Source organism: Mixophyes fleayi, chromosome 5 (assembly GCF_038048845.1).
Source record: "Mixophyes fleayi isolate aMixFle1 chromosome 5, aMixFle1.hap1, whole genome shotgun sequence".
In the NCBI taxonomy this organism is placed as follows: domain Eukaryota; kingdom Metazoa; phylum Chordata; class Amphibia; order Anura; family Limnodynastidae; genus Mixophyes; species Mixophyes fleayi.
The window spans coordinates 192,267,921-192,283,917 of record NC_134406.1 but is presented as its reverse complement, the minus strand read 5'-3'; the positions used below and the strand labels follow the sequence as shown (position 1 = coordinate 192,283,917).

Genomic DNA, 15,997 nt, shown 5'->3' with positions numbered 1-15,997 from the left:
CCTTTTGGGCAGGGCCATATTTACCTTCATGGCATTATATGTAATGTCCCCTCAATGTAAAGCATTAAATAATATATTGTCGCTTTATAAATAAAGGATAATAATAATAATACTCAATTAATTCCAAACAAGACATGGGTTATATTGGGTGCTGTGCCTCTAAACAAAGAAAACATTGGATCTTACTTGATACAAAGTTTTATTTTTTGCAAATGTATAAAAATGTTGTTTTTTTATACTTTACAAAGCATTGCTTTTCACGGTGTGACAACAATCTAGTAGGTTTCAAACATATTCCCAACTGCAATAACCTGGAATTAGTTCACTGGTGTCATATGCATTTTAACATCAATTGCAAAAAAAATAAAAAAAAAATTAAGCAGCCCAAGTTATTGAGATTGGAAAATAGGTGGTAAAAAGCAGCAGGTAACTGTGACCACACTGATAAAAGGATTCTGTTTGGGGAGATTGAATTTAGAGTTAGTTTATGAAATTTGAAAGCTACAACAAAGTTACAGATGCTCATGTGGGGAAATGAAAACCATGGGCACGACATCTCATTGACATACAGCTTGCTGCTTCCTGTGTAGAGGGCGGGGGAGATACAGAACTTGTTTTTTTCTGCATTTTTTTTCTCTTTCTAAACAGCTAATAGCCACGCCATTATTTCCAACCGGAAGCCCTAGTAACCAAACAGGCTCCTAATACGAGAGGTACTTTTTGAAAACACATGAACAAATCACACACTGCAAGCAGATGTTCTGTTCTTACAACTGCTAAGTCAACCAATGTAGCCGTCTGCTACTAGCAGATGATTTATGTCCACCAGTGCCACGATTACATATTCTGCTGTCCCTGACTTCCCTGCAGAGATCACTGGATTGGAAGGGTTAATTTCCTATAATAAAACGCAGGAATGTTTGCATAAGTATATTAGCACTGTCACTTGCGTCGTGTGACTGTAGCTGTTACATATACGGGTTTGATCATATATAGAGGACACGTCACGGAGGTAAATGTAAGGCAGGGTGTATATAGAGCTCAAATCACAGAGCACAGATTGCTGGTGCTCTTGTAAAACATGATATATGCCACCCACATTTAGCTTGTGCCAACCTATCCCAGCTTAGCCCTCCTCCAGCACAGTGGGGAAATAAATGGCAAAATATATAGTGAAATTCAGGTTGCTCCGTGCTGCATTTCCTGATATGTCTGAGCATAACTCAACCTGTGCCCCGTATACCACCAAACAACACACCCTCCTGTTTAACCAGTGGCATTTCCCAAACCCACATACCCGTCATACCGGGTGCCAAATAGAATGAAACTAGATGCACCCACCGTATTCACATATAGGCGCCTCCTGGGGGTCCAATGCTTGTAAAATGTCAGCAGCAATAGAGAAGGAGGGGGGTCACTGGGTGGACTGTGGAGGGACAGCAGCAGCTAATCTCAGAGGTGAGCAAGAAGATAACAGGTTAAATGGAAATTCTACACCAGGTGATACAATCTTCTTGACTGTACTCTTTTAGGGAATAGCCTCCGCCTCCAGCGCAGGTTGCTCCACCTCCAGCTGTTTGTACAGGTTATTACAGGGTTGTGGCCGCCGAGGGCTTCTTCCTGCACAGCAGAGGTGCTGCGCCGATCGTGCTATCTTTCCTTCCGTCTGAATGCTGATGCTATCAATGGTATGGGGATTAGACACGCCACCTGCAGGAATTGGTTAGAATGTGCTCAGCGTGTAGGAACCCTACAATAAAAGTGTACACAGAGTAATTTGTTTGTCATTTAAATAACTAACTTTATTACTCAATATTTAGACCTTTCTTATAGTCTCTCAACCTGCAGTTAGCATGCACATCATAATAATAATAATAAGACTACTTTCACTTTGGGTCTAACTAATCTGTACCCAGAACTTGATACTCATATATCATTTGAATACAGCGTGACTTTATAAGTTGCACATTTTTGTTTCAGTACTGATAATGAATTATGGTAAGTATATTGATGATCACTTTTTGCAGTGACTGTGAAACATTTATTGTGTTTTGCCATTTCCTGTCACACCAAGAGGTTTTACATAACTTAGTAACATTAAATTATATTCTTAGTTATAGTTGGAAAGTTCAAGTATGTTGTGTTTAAACATGTACACATGAGAGCATATACTCCTAAACATGTCCGTGCGTAAGAACAGTCCACCCATCAAGCATCTTGAGTGAGGGTACATCTACACTGGCATTTTATTTATAGTTTAGGGAAAAAAAATACTAAAGGCTTTTTTTCCTTTAAGCCATTTTCAGTAGAGTAGAAAATGAACCACTCCAATGCTCCCAACTCCTCTTTAACAGGTAGATATTGTTGGTGCCCAATATGTATAGAATTTATAGGACTGCAAACAATACTGCAGAGCCGTAACTTAGAATGATAGCGCCTGGGGCGAGAAAGACAAATGCCGCCCCCATAGCCCTCAATTTTAACCAAATGAACTTAAAATATTCTTAAATTGCGCCCCCCCCCCTTCAGTATTGCGCCCTGGGCGGTCGCCCCCATCGCATGGCCCTAGTTACGGCCCTGCAATACTGCTAGGACTGTAAAGTGTATAGTGAAGACAGCACATGATTAAAGGACCTATCATATGTTGCCCTCACAACCAGGGCTGCAGGAGTACAATTGTAAGGGGTTCAGACTGACAAGGGGACACACTGTCACTGGCCCAGATGATCCCAGCCGCTAACTACTTCTGGTGTACAATTGATAAAAAGTCCAGATAGACAGCGCTAAATTGTACCCAAAGAAGCCTTCTTGATAAAGACCGTATGAACGGTTGAAACACGTTGAAGCCCAGACTGATTTATGAATGTACCTCCATATGTTGCCGATGTCTTAGAATGGGATATATGATATGCGCTTATACATCGACTATATGGTAGGAGTCTTTACACATAAACGTTATCGAGATTTTCTTCATTGTTGGAATTTTTTATGCCTTTTCTGTCACATGTTTGATGGAATATTAATAAATATTGATCCTTTTAAACTATATCACGCTAGATCTATATAATTTTTGTTTCCATTCAATATTTGTGAGACATCACGAGGAAAGAAATATATACTAGCAAGATATTTCTATTCAAGAGGAAACGGAGAGGAGTGATAAAGAACCTGTAACATGCCCATATTCCATACCCTCTGGTAGGAATTGATTTCTCACTTTTTGATTCAGAGGTGATGGGGAGGTGAAAGTCACAACTTTCCTTGTGAACACACTGCATATCCAGCATTGAAGAGATTTCATATGATGAATTAAGGATAGATGGTTATTGTGTTACTTAGACTTTTATATATGCTATATATTTTATTGTTTTTTTTATATTTTTTCTAAGAGATCTTTGGGTACAATTTAGCGCTGTCTATCTGGACTTTTTATCAATTGTCTATCTATAAAATAGGTTTGTGTACCCTATTTATTTTAGATATCCGGCAGCTTTTTTGATCATTGAGCGCTGACAGTTTTTTTGTTTTATATTTGATACTTCTGGTGTACATATAGTCTGTGTCACAAATCGGGATCTTAGCCGCACTTACCTCATCCGCCGCTGTCATATCACGGCTACCTGGGTCCCTTCTGGTCATCTGCAGCATTCCCGTTCTCCACACCTTCATTTGTAAACAAACACATACTGTCTGTCCTGCAGCATGGGCGCGGCCATCTTGGATGCAGTCAGGTGATCATTCCAAACCAACCAGATTCAGAAGCTGTGATCACATGAACTGATCAGCCAATAGTTGTTTGGGACATCCTATTTAAACCTGCTGCTGTGATCTGTTCATTGCCAGAACAACACACTTCTCTCCAGAGGATAGTTCTTGGCTCCAGTGTTCCTGACTGCATTACAAGTGCAGTAATCCTGACTGCATTACAAGTGCAGTAATCCTGTCTGCACTCCTAAGTGCAGTGTTCCTGACTGCATTACAAGTGCAGTGTTCCTGACTGCATTACAAGTGCAGTGTTCCCGACTGCATTACAAGTGCAGTGTTCCTGACTGCATTACAAGTGCAGTGTTCCTGACTGCATTACAAGTGCAGTGTTCCTGACTGCATTACAAGTGCAGTGTTCCTGTCTACATTTCCAGACTGCTAATTCCCCTGCTATATTCTACAATCAGCACGAACATGAGCAAGAAGTTCATCCAGGCTGCTAAGTTCTGTTTCACTCCTGCTCCAGCTAGTCCCAAGGGTCCCGAATCGGATCAAGAAATTCAGACGACCGTGACAGTTTGTTCTGGCCAAATGGATCCGCTAGGGGAACATACCCCGAGGGAGGACTCTGTCCAAATATTAGCTGAACGCATTGAGAGACAAGAAACTAACCAGGGGCAAATTTTGAGATTGCTGCAGGATGTTTCTACACGTATGGATACCTTGCAGTTATTCCGCAGTCAACCATCCCATACTCCGCCTGAGCCAGTAATACCTGCTTCACTACTTACTTCATCCAGACTCCACCTTCCCACGCCAGCTAAATACAATGGCGATCCGAAGAATTGCCGCGGGTTTCTCAACCAGTGTAGTATACACTTTGAATTACAACCCGGAAATTTCCCCACTGCACGTACCAAAACTGCTTATATTGTTTCGCTACTATCAGGGCAAGCTCTGGCATGGGCATCACCGCTCTGGGAAAAATCTGACCCAATTTTATTTGACATTGATAGCTTCCTGTCTACCTTCCGCAGAATATTCGACGAGCCTGGAAGAACAACGTCAGCCGCTTTAGATATTCTGCGCCTTCGGCAAGGGCAGCAGTCTGTTGGCCAATATGCCGTTCAATTTCAAACACTTTCCTCTGAACTATCTTGGAATAACGATGCTCTTGTTGCGGTTTTCTGGCAGGGCCTGTCTGACCACATTAAGGATGTATTAGCGTCTCGGGACTTACCTACAACGCTAGACCAATTGATTACCACCTGCAATCGGGTTGATCTTCGGTTCAGAGAAAGAACTCTAGAAAAGAGGAGGCTGAAACACCCCAAGTTCCACCCTATTCAACGGGTCCGTGTACCGTCTCCTTTCCCTGAAGGACCCATGCAATTAGGCAAAGCACGTCTTTTACCCACCGAGCGAGAACGGCGAGTTAGAGAGAAACTTTGCTTATACTGTGCCAGTTCCGGACATCTGTTACATCATTGTCCTCGTAAGCCGGGTAAACACAACCTCCTAGCTGACAATGAGGAAGTGAGCCTAGGAGTGGCTCTTCGCTCCCCACAAGGCAAGGACTGTATTATCCCAGTCACTCTGAAACACGCTCAAGGCTCCCAATACATTTCAGCCCTGCTGGATTCTGGAGCAGCTGGGAATTTCATGTCTGCCAGATTAGCTGCTGAACTAGCCATTCCACTAGAGAAAATTCCAGTGACCATCTTTCTCTCTGCGGTTGACGGTAGCCGTATTCCAGGGGGTACCATTACGCATCAGACTTCTCCAGTGACGCTCCAAATAGGAGTTCTGCATTCCGAGTCTCTTACCTTTTTGGTCATCCCAGAAGCCACTAGCCTTGTGGTTCTCGGGTTTCCATGGCTTCAAACGCATAACCCCCATATTGACTGGTCGACTCCACAAATCCTGGCGTGGGCTCCAACTTGTTTCGGGTCCTGTTTACAACGTGTTCTTCCACATTGCTCCACCTCTGATAAGGAAGTTTTGCCAGTTCCTTCTGCCTACCAAGAGTTCACAGACGTTTTCAGTAAGCAGGCCGCTGAAACTCTACCACCTCATCGGGATTGGGACTGTCCCATTGATCTTGTTCCGGGTAAAACCCCACCGCGTGGCAGAGTCTACCCTCTTTCTATCCCTGAGACAAAATCTATGTCTGAATATGTAAAAGAGAACTTGGAAAGGGGCTTTATTCGCCCATCCTCTTCACCGGCAGGAGCCGGGTTCTTTTTTGTAAAAAAAAAAGATGGTGGATTACGTCCCTGCATCGATTACCGAGGTCTCAACGACATTACCATCAAGAACCGGTATCCTCTGCCCCTCATCACAGAGTTATTTGACAGAGTCAAAGGTGCGCAAATATTTACGAAGTTGGATCTCCGCGGGGCCTACAATTTGATCCGTATCAGGCGTGGCGATGAATGGAAAACCGCCTTTAACACCAGGGATGGGCACTACGAGTATCTTGTCATGCCATTCGGTCTGAGCAATGCCCCAGCGGTTTTTCAGAATTTCATAAACGAAATCTTTCGGGACTTACTGTACCATACTATTGTGGTATATTTGGACGATATCCTCGTTTTCTCCTCTGATATCCAGTCCCATCGCAGACATGTTAAAGAGGTCCTCAGCCGTCTCAGAAGGAATAAACTGTATTGCAAGCTTGAAAAATGCACCTTCGAAGTTGAATCCATTCCATTCTTGGGGTATATCATCTCGGGCACCGGTCTCCGTATGGACCCAGAGAAGGTGCAAGCTATTCTTAACTGGCCTCAACCATCTACACTAAAGGCAGTACAGCGATTTCTGGGATTTGCTAACTACTATCGAAAATTTATTCGTGGCTACTCTACTGTAGTAGCACCACTCACCGCCCTCACCAAAAAAGGAGCTAATCCTGCCAAGTGGTCTGAAGAAGCCCAATCTGCTTTTCAACTTCTGAAACAAGCATTTATTTCTGCTCCCATACTGAGGCAACCAGATTTAACCTGTCCATTCTACTTGGAAGTTGATGCCTCATCTGTCGGAGTAGGGGCAGTTCTCTCCCAAAAACCAGCTGATGAGCAATGGCATCCCTGCGGGTTCTTCTCCCGAAAATTTTTACCAGCTGAACGAAATTATGCCATAGGGGACAAAGAGCTGCTTGCCATCAAATTGGCGCTTGAAGAGTGGAGACATTTACTTGAGGGAGCTCGTTATCCTGTCACAATATACACGGATCACAAGAATCTGCTCTACCTTAAAACTGCACAGTGCATGAATCCACGTCAGGCCCGATGGGCACTATTCTTTTCTCGATTTGATATCCATGTCACCTTCCGTCCCGGTTCCAAAAATCGCAAGGCCGATGCTCTGTCACGTTCTATGGTAAAAGAAGAAGATTCCATCATTGTGGATCCACGGCCTATTATCAGCCCACTCAGCATCGCAGTCAGTAGACCCGACAATACACCTCCCCAGGGGAAAACTTTTGTTCCTGAGAATCTGCGGAAAAAATTGCTCCAATGGGCACATTGTTCCAGATTTGCCGGTCATGCTGGCATCCGCAAAACTCAATCTTTCATATTGAGAAGCTACTGGTGGCCTACGCTTCATCAGGATGTTCAGCAATTTGTTTCCGCATGTGGCAGCTGTGCCCAACATAAAAGTTCAAGACAATCTTCAGCTGGTCAACTTTTGCCTCTGCCTATTCCCACCAAACCCTGGACCCATATTTCTATGGACTTTGTTTCCGATTTGCCCAATTCTAATAATTTCAATACCATCTGGGTCATCGTTGACCGATTCTCTAAAATGGCGCATTTTGTTCCTCTCCGTGGACTCCCATCAGCACCTATCCTGGCTCAGCAATTTATAAAGGAGATCTTCCGTTTGCATGGGTGTCCTGAAGAAATCGTCTCAGATAGAGGAGTTCAGTTTGTGGCGAAATTCTGGAGATCCTTGTGCCAAGCACTACAGATCAAACTAAACTTCTCTTCGGCCTATCATCCCCAATCCAACGGGCAAACGGAAAGAGTTAATCAAGACCTAGAAACATTTCTCCGTTTGTACATATCCTCTTCTCAAGACGACTGGGTAGATCTGCTTCCTTGGGCAGAATTTGCTCATAATAATCATTATCACGAATCCTCTGCTTCCACTCCATTTCATACGGTCTATGGCCTACACCCCAGGGTACCCTTGTTTACTCCACTTCCTACAGCCTCAGTACCTGCCTCTGAAGTTTTCCTAAAGAATTTTTCAGGCCACTGGCGCCAGGTACGGGAATCTCTACTTAAAGCGTCCCAACGCTACAAAATTCAGGCCGACAAAAAGCGACGAGCCATTCCAAGCTTGAAACCCGGAGACAGAGTCTGGCTGTCTACTCGCAATCTACGCCTCAGAGTTCCATCTATGAAATTCGCTCCTCGCTTTATTGGACCGTTTAACATCTCCCGAGTCATCAATCCAGTGTCCTACAAATTACATCTACCATCTTACCTCAGGGTACCCAACACCTTCCATATCTCTCTCTTGAAACCACTGGTGCTAAATCGGTTTTATACACCCAAACTGGTTTCTCCTGAAGTGCAGACTGAACATGGTGACGAATATGAAATTAAAGAGATCTTGGACTCTCGGTTTCGACATAAAACCTTACAATATCTAGTCGACTGGAAGGGCTATGGTCCAGAAGAGAGGGCCTGGATCAAAGCTTCTGATGTTCACGCTCCATCTCTCATCAAAAAATTTCACCGCAAGTTTCCAACTAAGCCCCAATCTAAGTGTCCAGTGGCCACTCGTAAGGGAGGGGGTACTGTCACAAATCGGGATCTTAGCCGCACTTACCTCATCCGCCGCTGTCATATCACGGCTACCTGGGTCCCTTCTGGTCATCTGCAGCATTCCCGTTCTCCACACCTTCATTTGTAAACAAACACATACTGTCTGTCCTGCAGCATGGGCGCGGCCATCTTGGATGCAGTCAGGTGATCATTCCAAACCAACCAGATTCAGAAGCTGTGATCACATGAACTGATCAGCCAATAGTTGTTTGGGACATCCTATTTAAACCTGCTGCTGTGATCTGTTCATTGCCAGAACAACACACTTCTCTCCAGAGGATAGTTCTTGGCTCCAGTGTTCCTGACTGCATTACAAGTGCAGTAATCCTGACTGCATTACAAGTGCAGTAATCCTGTCTGCACTCCTAAGTGCAGTGTTCCTGACTGCATTACAAGTGCAGTGTTCCTGACTGCATTACAAGTGCAGTGTTCCTGACTGCATTACAAGTGCAGTGTTCCTGACTGCATTACAAGTGCAGTGTTCCTGACTGCATTACAAGTGCAGTGTTCCTGACTGCATTACAAGTGCAGTGTTCCTGTCTACATTTCCAGACTGCTAATTCCCCTGCTATATTCTACAATCAGCACGAACATGAGCAAGAAGTTCATCCAGGCTGCTAAGTTCTGTTTCACTCCTGCTCCAGCTAGTCCCAAGGGTCCCGAATCGGATCAAGAAATTCAGACGACCGTGACAGTCTGTCTTGATGTCACACTCACATTTTCCCACCATCGTCTCACCAAGATAGTGAGTGACAGTGGCAGGTGGAGTCTCTATCTGAAAGTATTAAGAAACAACACAGAGAAAAATCCCCTAGCACACTGCTATAGCCAGCAAAGAAGCTGCCATTACTACTGTAAATAAAAATGCAAAAGTCTCAGTTACACTCTCTGTGTTGTTCCTTTCAGGATAACCCCTGCTAAGAGCATATAAATTGATTGTAGTGTTTGTTTGAGAGGCATGTTGGTATCAGTAACTGGTGGGGAGTGCTGTTGCTGTATTTCCATTTGGAGGCTTCTGAGGTACCTCCTGGTAAGTTAGCTTTCAATTTAAAAACACATATGTATGGCCCAAATATATGGGACTCTCACTGTTTAGTGTTAGGACCACCCTCTTAGCAAAGTGCCGTGGAGTGGCGGGTGGCTTTAACATACATTTGCATATGTGGCAGCATGGTGGCTAAGTGGTAAGCACTTCCGCCTCACAGCACTGGGGTCATGAGTTCAATTCCCGACCATGGCCTTATTTGTGTGGAGTTTGTATGTTCTCCCCGTATTTGCGTAGGTTTCCTCTGGGTCCTCTGGTTTCCTCCCACACTCCAAAAACATACTAGTAGGTTAATTGGCTGCTGTCAAAATTGACCCTAGTGTGTCTGTGTGAGTAAGTTAGGGAATTTAGACTGTAAGCTCCAATGTGGCAGGGACTGATGTGAATGAGTTCTCTGTACAGCGATGCGGAATCAGTGGCGCTATATAAATAAACGTTGATGATGATGATATGTGTGCAACTGAGACTTTTGCAGTTTTATTTACAGTAGAAATGGCAGCTCCCTTGCTGGCTATAGCAGTGTGCTGGGGGATTTTTCTCTGTGTTGTTCCTTTCTGAATAACCCCACGCTTTCAAGCCTTTGCTAAGAGCCTATAAATTGAGCAACTTCCACTTCTGTATTATTTGTTTGAGAGGCATGTCGGTATCAGTAGCTGATGGGGAGTGCAGTTGCTGTATTGTCATTTGGAGGCTTCTGGGGTACCCTCTGGTAAGTTAGCTCTTAATTTAAAAACACATATGTATGGCCCAAATATATGGGACCCTCATTGTTTAGAGTTAGGACCACCCTATTAGCAAAAGCGCCGTGGAGTGGCGCGTGGCTTAACATACATTTGCAAATGTGTGCAACTGAGACTTTTGCATTTTTATTTACAGTAGAAATGGCAGCTTCTTTGCTGGCTATAGCAGAGTGCAGGGGGATTTTTCTGAGTATTAAGAAACAGTCTGATGGCATGGGAGGAGGTTTGATGATGGCATGTTGTGAGATCTGATGATAACATGTTAGGAGATCTGATGGTTATATAAGAGGCGTGTGGGGAGGTGTTTAGGCATGTGGGAGGTCTGGAGAGCATGTGCGTAAGTCTGAGGGGCATGTAAGGTGCAATGCGGGAAGGTCTTATGGTATATAGATAGGTTTGGTGCACATTTAAGGGCGATGTGGGGGGGCCTGGGGTGCATATGGGAAAGTCTAAGCGGCATGTAGTGCACCTCAGTACTGGGGGAGGGGTGCGCTACACCTCTGTATCCACTGGGCCCTGGGGAGTGTTGAGAAGGAGGAGGTGGCGCATGCCCGTTTCATTTATACTGGGCCCCACAATATCTGATGGCAACCATGCTCACAACATATCACCCATTCCTAACACTTTGAATGTTTCCTTGGCCATTCCAGTCTTCCACCATTCAAGTATATTGTCCTCTAGTATTCTATTGACAAATGACACAGTTTGGTATATTACTATAAATATGGGAAGCCAGTGGAAGGGAGTCCCACCTAACTTCTCATCAAAAATGGAAAGTAATTAATTAAGTAATTCAGTGATTTTTCATGGCAGATACTGTAAAATGCATTAGATACAAGTTAAAATATAAGAAGAAATACAAAATGCACAATGTTCTAGCTCTAAAAACTGTGGCCAATACACCTTTTTCAGGTAAATTTGTTACAAAAGTCTCCTCAGATTTTCGTAATGGCAAATCATCCAAGCTTGCATGGCTTTCTAACTTGTGTGGATAATAATGATGTTATCCACACTTCTGTAATTAATTACTCATAACATATAGAGTATGTGTCATGTGAATAGAACCTGCATAAAACTTTAGTTTTGCAACAGCTGCCATAGTTCCACAGTGTCCTGTAAACAAGCTGATGGATGAGTTTGGCAGATATATGCAGCAACTGCTCCAGGAAAGAAAACATCCATCAGTGCAGCTATTTACAAGTCCATTAATCTAGTAAACTGTTTCTAATTACTAAATAATTAATATATAACATACAGTGCCCATAAAAAGTATTCCACTATTAGCATTTTTCAGATTGTATTTTTTTACATCATGGAATCTAAATGAATTTATTTTGGAATTCAACCACAAAATAATTTGTAATGTCTAATGATAATAATTTGAAAAGCTATAATACTTTTTTCATATTAATTACAAATAAAAAACAAACAAACAATAATTATGTACATAAGTATTTACCCATTTAGCCAAGATATACCTAAATATATTTTGGTGTAATCAGTTTTCTTCATAGGTCACATAATTAATTGGAGTCAAGCTTTGTAAAATGTAATTGTTTTAAATGATTCAAAATAAATACACCTGCCTGCGAGAAGTCCTCCAGTTGGTTAGTGCGTTTCCAAAAAACTTAATTGTGAGGATAAATGACAATTAAAAGCAAATCCAAAAAAAGGTTATTGTAAAACATCTTATTAGCAGTCTTTCTTGGCAGAGATTAGAGAAACTGTATAAGGAACGATAGCCAGGGCAATTCACAAATCTGCATTTCATGAGAGGATGGTGGCAGGATTCTTAGTATAAACACCACGCAGAGTAGTGGGAAATGAAACAAAGTGATTTATTTTCAACACAGGTAAAAACAGATGCAGTAAATGATAAGGCAAATAACTCAAAACCATAGACTCAGGGTGTGACTGGATCACTGATAAATAACTTCTGGTATAAATTTATTTAAAGGAAATAGCGCAGGCCGCTTATTTATATAAATTGCTAATGCACTTATTTTTAATATTATGTATTTTGAGATAGGAAATCATTGTTTCTGAGACCAGGGTAGAAAATGTGTTTTTTCTGTTTAGCCTCTCTAGAAGAAATGCATTATGTCTGATGTATATATCTGATACAATGAGCCTTTGTTTACTAAGCCTTTGGTGTATAATGATATGGGGAAGTGGCTTGTTTTGGTTTTTTTTGTTGTTTTGTGGGAATGTATATTTGGCGACTTTCTGAAGTATTCATGCCATTCAGACCTTTTGACTTGCTAGTGGGTCTCCTTCCTCTGAAATATGATCCAGGAACTCACAGCAAGGTTTTTAAGAATTTCATAGCTAAGTATAAATATTAGTGGCTTTGCAATGCATGTAAATCCATGTTTTGGTAAATGGGGTTACATCCTGATTCTAAAAATAGCATGTGTCCAAATCTGTTTAAAATGCACTTAGATACTGGATGTCTTGTTTGGCAGATAGAGCTAAGAAGCTGGAGATACTACAGGTGAAGTGCAAAGAGACTGGCTTACCAGGTAGTAGCGATAGACTACAGGGTCTGGGTCATAAGATGAGGTGCAAAACAGGGAGAAGAAGGAGTCAATACGAGGAGTTCAGTCAAGATTAGAACACAGGAGTAACACTGAGGAACTACCAGCAGCAAAGTCAATTGATGAACTGGCACAGGTTGTCAGCCACAGGTGATTAGGATCCTGATGTAATAATGTAAGCTTAACCCTTAGCAGGCAGGATCAGGGGAAGGAAAAGCAGCATCCTCAGGGGAGATGCTGCTGCAAATGGTTCCAGATCATGACAGGTGGCAAAAAGAATACCAGTGCTGATTAAAACTAACATTAAATTTTGCCTACAGTTTTCCAAATGTCATATGGGAGATCCAACTATCAAGTGGAGGGAGATGCTATAGCCTGTTGAGACAAAGATTTCACTGTTTGAGCTTAACGGTAGGCTCCATGTTTGGCATAATCCTAACAATGCACATTATCCTAAGAACACAACATAACTCTAACATCAAGCACAGTTGCTGAAGTATAATGCTAAGTGGATGCTTCTCTGCTTCAGGGACTAAAATACTTGTTAAAGGCCAAAACGGATGAAGCAGAACATGGAAGAAGATTTATATTCAAGAAGGACCATGGCCCCAAGCGTACAGCAAAAGCTACATTTATTTGGCTTGCATACAAAAAATGTCTAGGGGGTAAATATACTAAACCCTCTAAAAGAAAAAGTGGAGGTGTTGCCCATAACAAACAATCAGATTCTCGCTATCATGTATCTAGTACATTCTAGAAAATGATAGCTAGTATCTGATTGGCTGCTCTGAACAACACTTTCACTTTTCCTTTTTGACGGTTTAGTAAATCTACTCCAGGCCTCAATTCCATGAAGAATATAAGGAATGGTTTGAAAATTGCTGTTTATCAAAACTACCTGATAAATCTTGAGCAATATTGAAATGAATAGTGGGAAAAAATTGTAGTGTCCGCTGGCAGAGATTAGCGGAAGAGGAAGCAATATCTTGGAGCCCCATCCACAGATCTTTAGGATAGATATTGTGTGCCACCACCGAGTGCCATCAAAGTGGGCAAGGTCACACAATGTTGGGTGTGTGGCTGGGCCTCTTTGGGGACATGCCTAGCACGTGAAAAGCGGTAAGCCATGTCATAGTATTATTTTTCTTTTAATTATTTTATGCATTGTGGCTATCTTACCTTATTAAATTCCTTTTAACAACATTCTGTCTCTGTATTAGTAACATATTCATGTGATAGTGATGCATGGTCATTTATAAGTAGTACATAACTTTAAAAAATATTTGTCTAATGGAAGAAATAGAATTTTTGCATATACAGTATATGCCATTCAGGAAAGCTCTCAGTCTTGCAAGTTAAGGATGACCTCATCTCGCAAGACCAAGAGCTCCATGCTCTCCATGACTGTCATGGAACAAGCACATTGTAGTCTGTCAAAACACTGTAGTATTGGGACTGGCATTGCTGATGTGTAAGGTCATGCAGCACTCATCGTCGATGCAGTTGAACCCACAGTGCAACAACTGATGCTGCATTGAGATTTGGCAGGAAATAAAATAACAGGAAGATCGTAATTAAATACAATTTTGGTATGACATACTTTGTAAAAATGAATTAAACTATATATAAATGGATAGTTGCAATTGGACAATAAATTACAGATTTCTGTAGAGTTTAAAAATGTAGTAAGCTACAAATTATTGATCTACAAAACTTGTAATACACAGCCATTCCAACAGCATAGACACTATTTTTGGCCTGAGCATTTTCCAGGTGTTACGAGCTTCCGGTTTTCGCCCCAGCCGTTGCTAAGGCAACGGTCCGGACACTTTCTTCTCTAATGCCGCATCCCGGCATTAGGTGCAGTCAGGCGCGTGCACATCTCTCTTAATTAATTATTAGTCACCTGGGGCATATTACTCCCTCCTGGGCTCCCTGCTCCCATTGGCCAGTATATGTATTTAAGGCCGGGATGGCTTAGCCTCCCTGCCAGTTATAGCACTCAGTATCCTGTCTGCTTGCCTGCTCCTGTGCTGTTTGCTAAACCTTTTGTTTTGACTACCATGTTTGACCTTCTGCCTGCAACCTGGACCTTGATTGTTTGCTTGTTGCTCTGACCTTTGCTTTGTTACCCGAACCTCCTGACTATCTGCCTGTACCTGGCCACGTATCATGCTTCAGACCCTAGACCTTTGGCTTGTCCCTTACTCCGCTTGTACCATCTCCCGCTATCTCAGGCGGCAGTACGTTCATAAGCTTGTACTACTTTGAGTGTAAGTCCTGGGGGCATCTGTGTACCTGTGAGCATAACCAGCTCTACAGGAAAAACGGCTCCTATAGGTGAAGAACTCTCCTACCAGTTCTACAAGCTCATGATAATACTGTTAGCCATAACATTATAACGGCCGTGAAGAGTGGAAAAAAGCCATTTCCATGGATGAAAGAGGGACAAATCCTTCTCCAGCTCAAGTTTTGGCGGGCCAAATCCAAACTTCATCCCAGATGGTCCAAGGCCTGTCGCATCGGTTGTCTGCGCAAGAGGAAGCTGCTAAAGCCTTACAAGACCAGTAAGCTCCCCTGGCCCCTACTGTGGAACCCAAACTGAACCTGCCAGATCGGTTCTCTGGAGATAGAACCTCATTTCGTAACTTTAAGGAAAGTTGTAAACTTTATTTTTGCCTTAGGCCTCATTCATCTGGATTGGAGCCTCAAAGGGTAGGCATCATTATTTCCCTTCTGCAGGGTGATCCTCAGTCCTGGGCATTTAGTCTCGCTCCCACAATCCCTCCTTTACAGTCCATTCATGCATTCTTTTATGCCCTGTGTCTGCTCTATGATGATCCGGACAGAGTGGCCTCAGCTGAAGCTCATCTCAGGGCTCTGAAATAGGGCCGTCGCACTGCCGATGAATATTGTGCAGAGTTCAGACACTGGTCCATAGACAGCGAGTGTAATGATCCGTCACTCTGGAGCCAGTTTCATTTGGCTCTTTCTGAACAGATAATAGACTCTCTGGTTCAATACCCAATACCAGCTACACTAGAGAATCTAATGCAATTGGTCATCAAAATTGCCTGCAGATTTAAAGAAAAAAAGCTGAGTAGGATACTACCATTTCCTCATGCTCTCTTT

The 15,997-nt window shown here is 42.7% G+C and overlaps 1 protein-coding gene and 1 long non-coding RNA gene across 3 annotated transcripts in view; one reads left to right on the top strand and one right to left on the bottom strand.

Annotated features, from left to right (window-relative positions):
• MBP (myelin basic protein) overlaps positions 1 to 1,439 on the bottom strand; it is a 136,240-nt gene extending 134,801 nt beyond the window's left edge. Inside the window, exon 1 of one of the 2 annotated variants that reach the window (XM_075213210.1) lies at positions 1,342 to 1,439. The gene's annotated coding sequence lies outside the window, so the exon portion shown is untranslated. The remainder of the gene's footprint in view (positions 1 to 1,341) is intronic. The other variant, XM_075213209.1, reaches the window with a different exon arrangement.
• Positions 1,440 to 1,603: 164 nt separating this feature from the next.
• Positions 1,604 to 14,030, top strand: LOC142158871 (uncharacterized). The gene is made up of 3 exons (XR_012692878.1): positions 1,604 to 1,688; positions 13,186 to 13,276; positions 13,395 to 14,030. It is a non-coding gene; the product is annotated as an uncharacterized LOC142158871 (long non-coding RNA).
• The last annotated feature ends 1,967 nt before the right edge of the window (positions 14,031 to 15,997 follow it).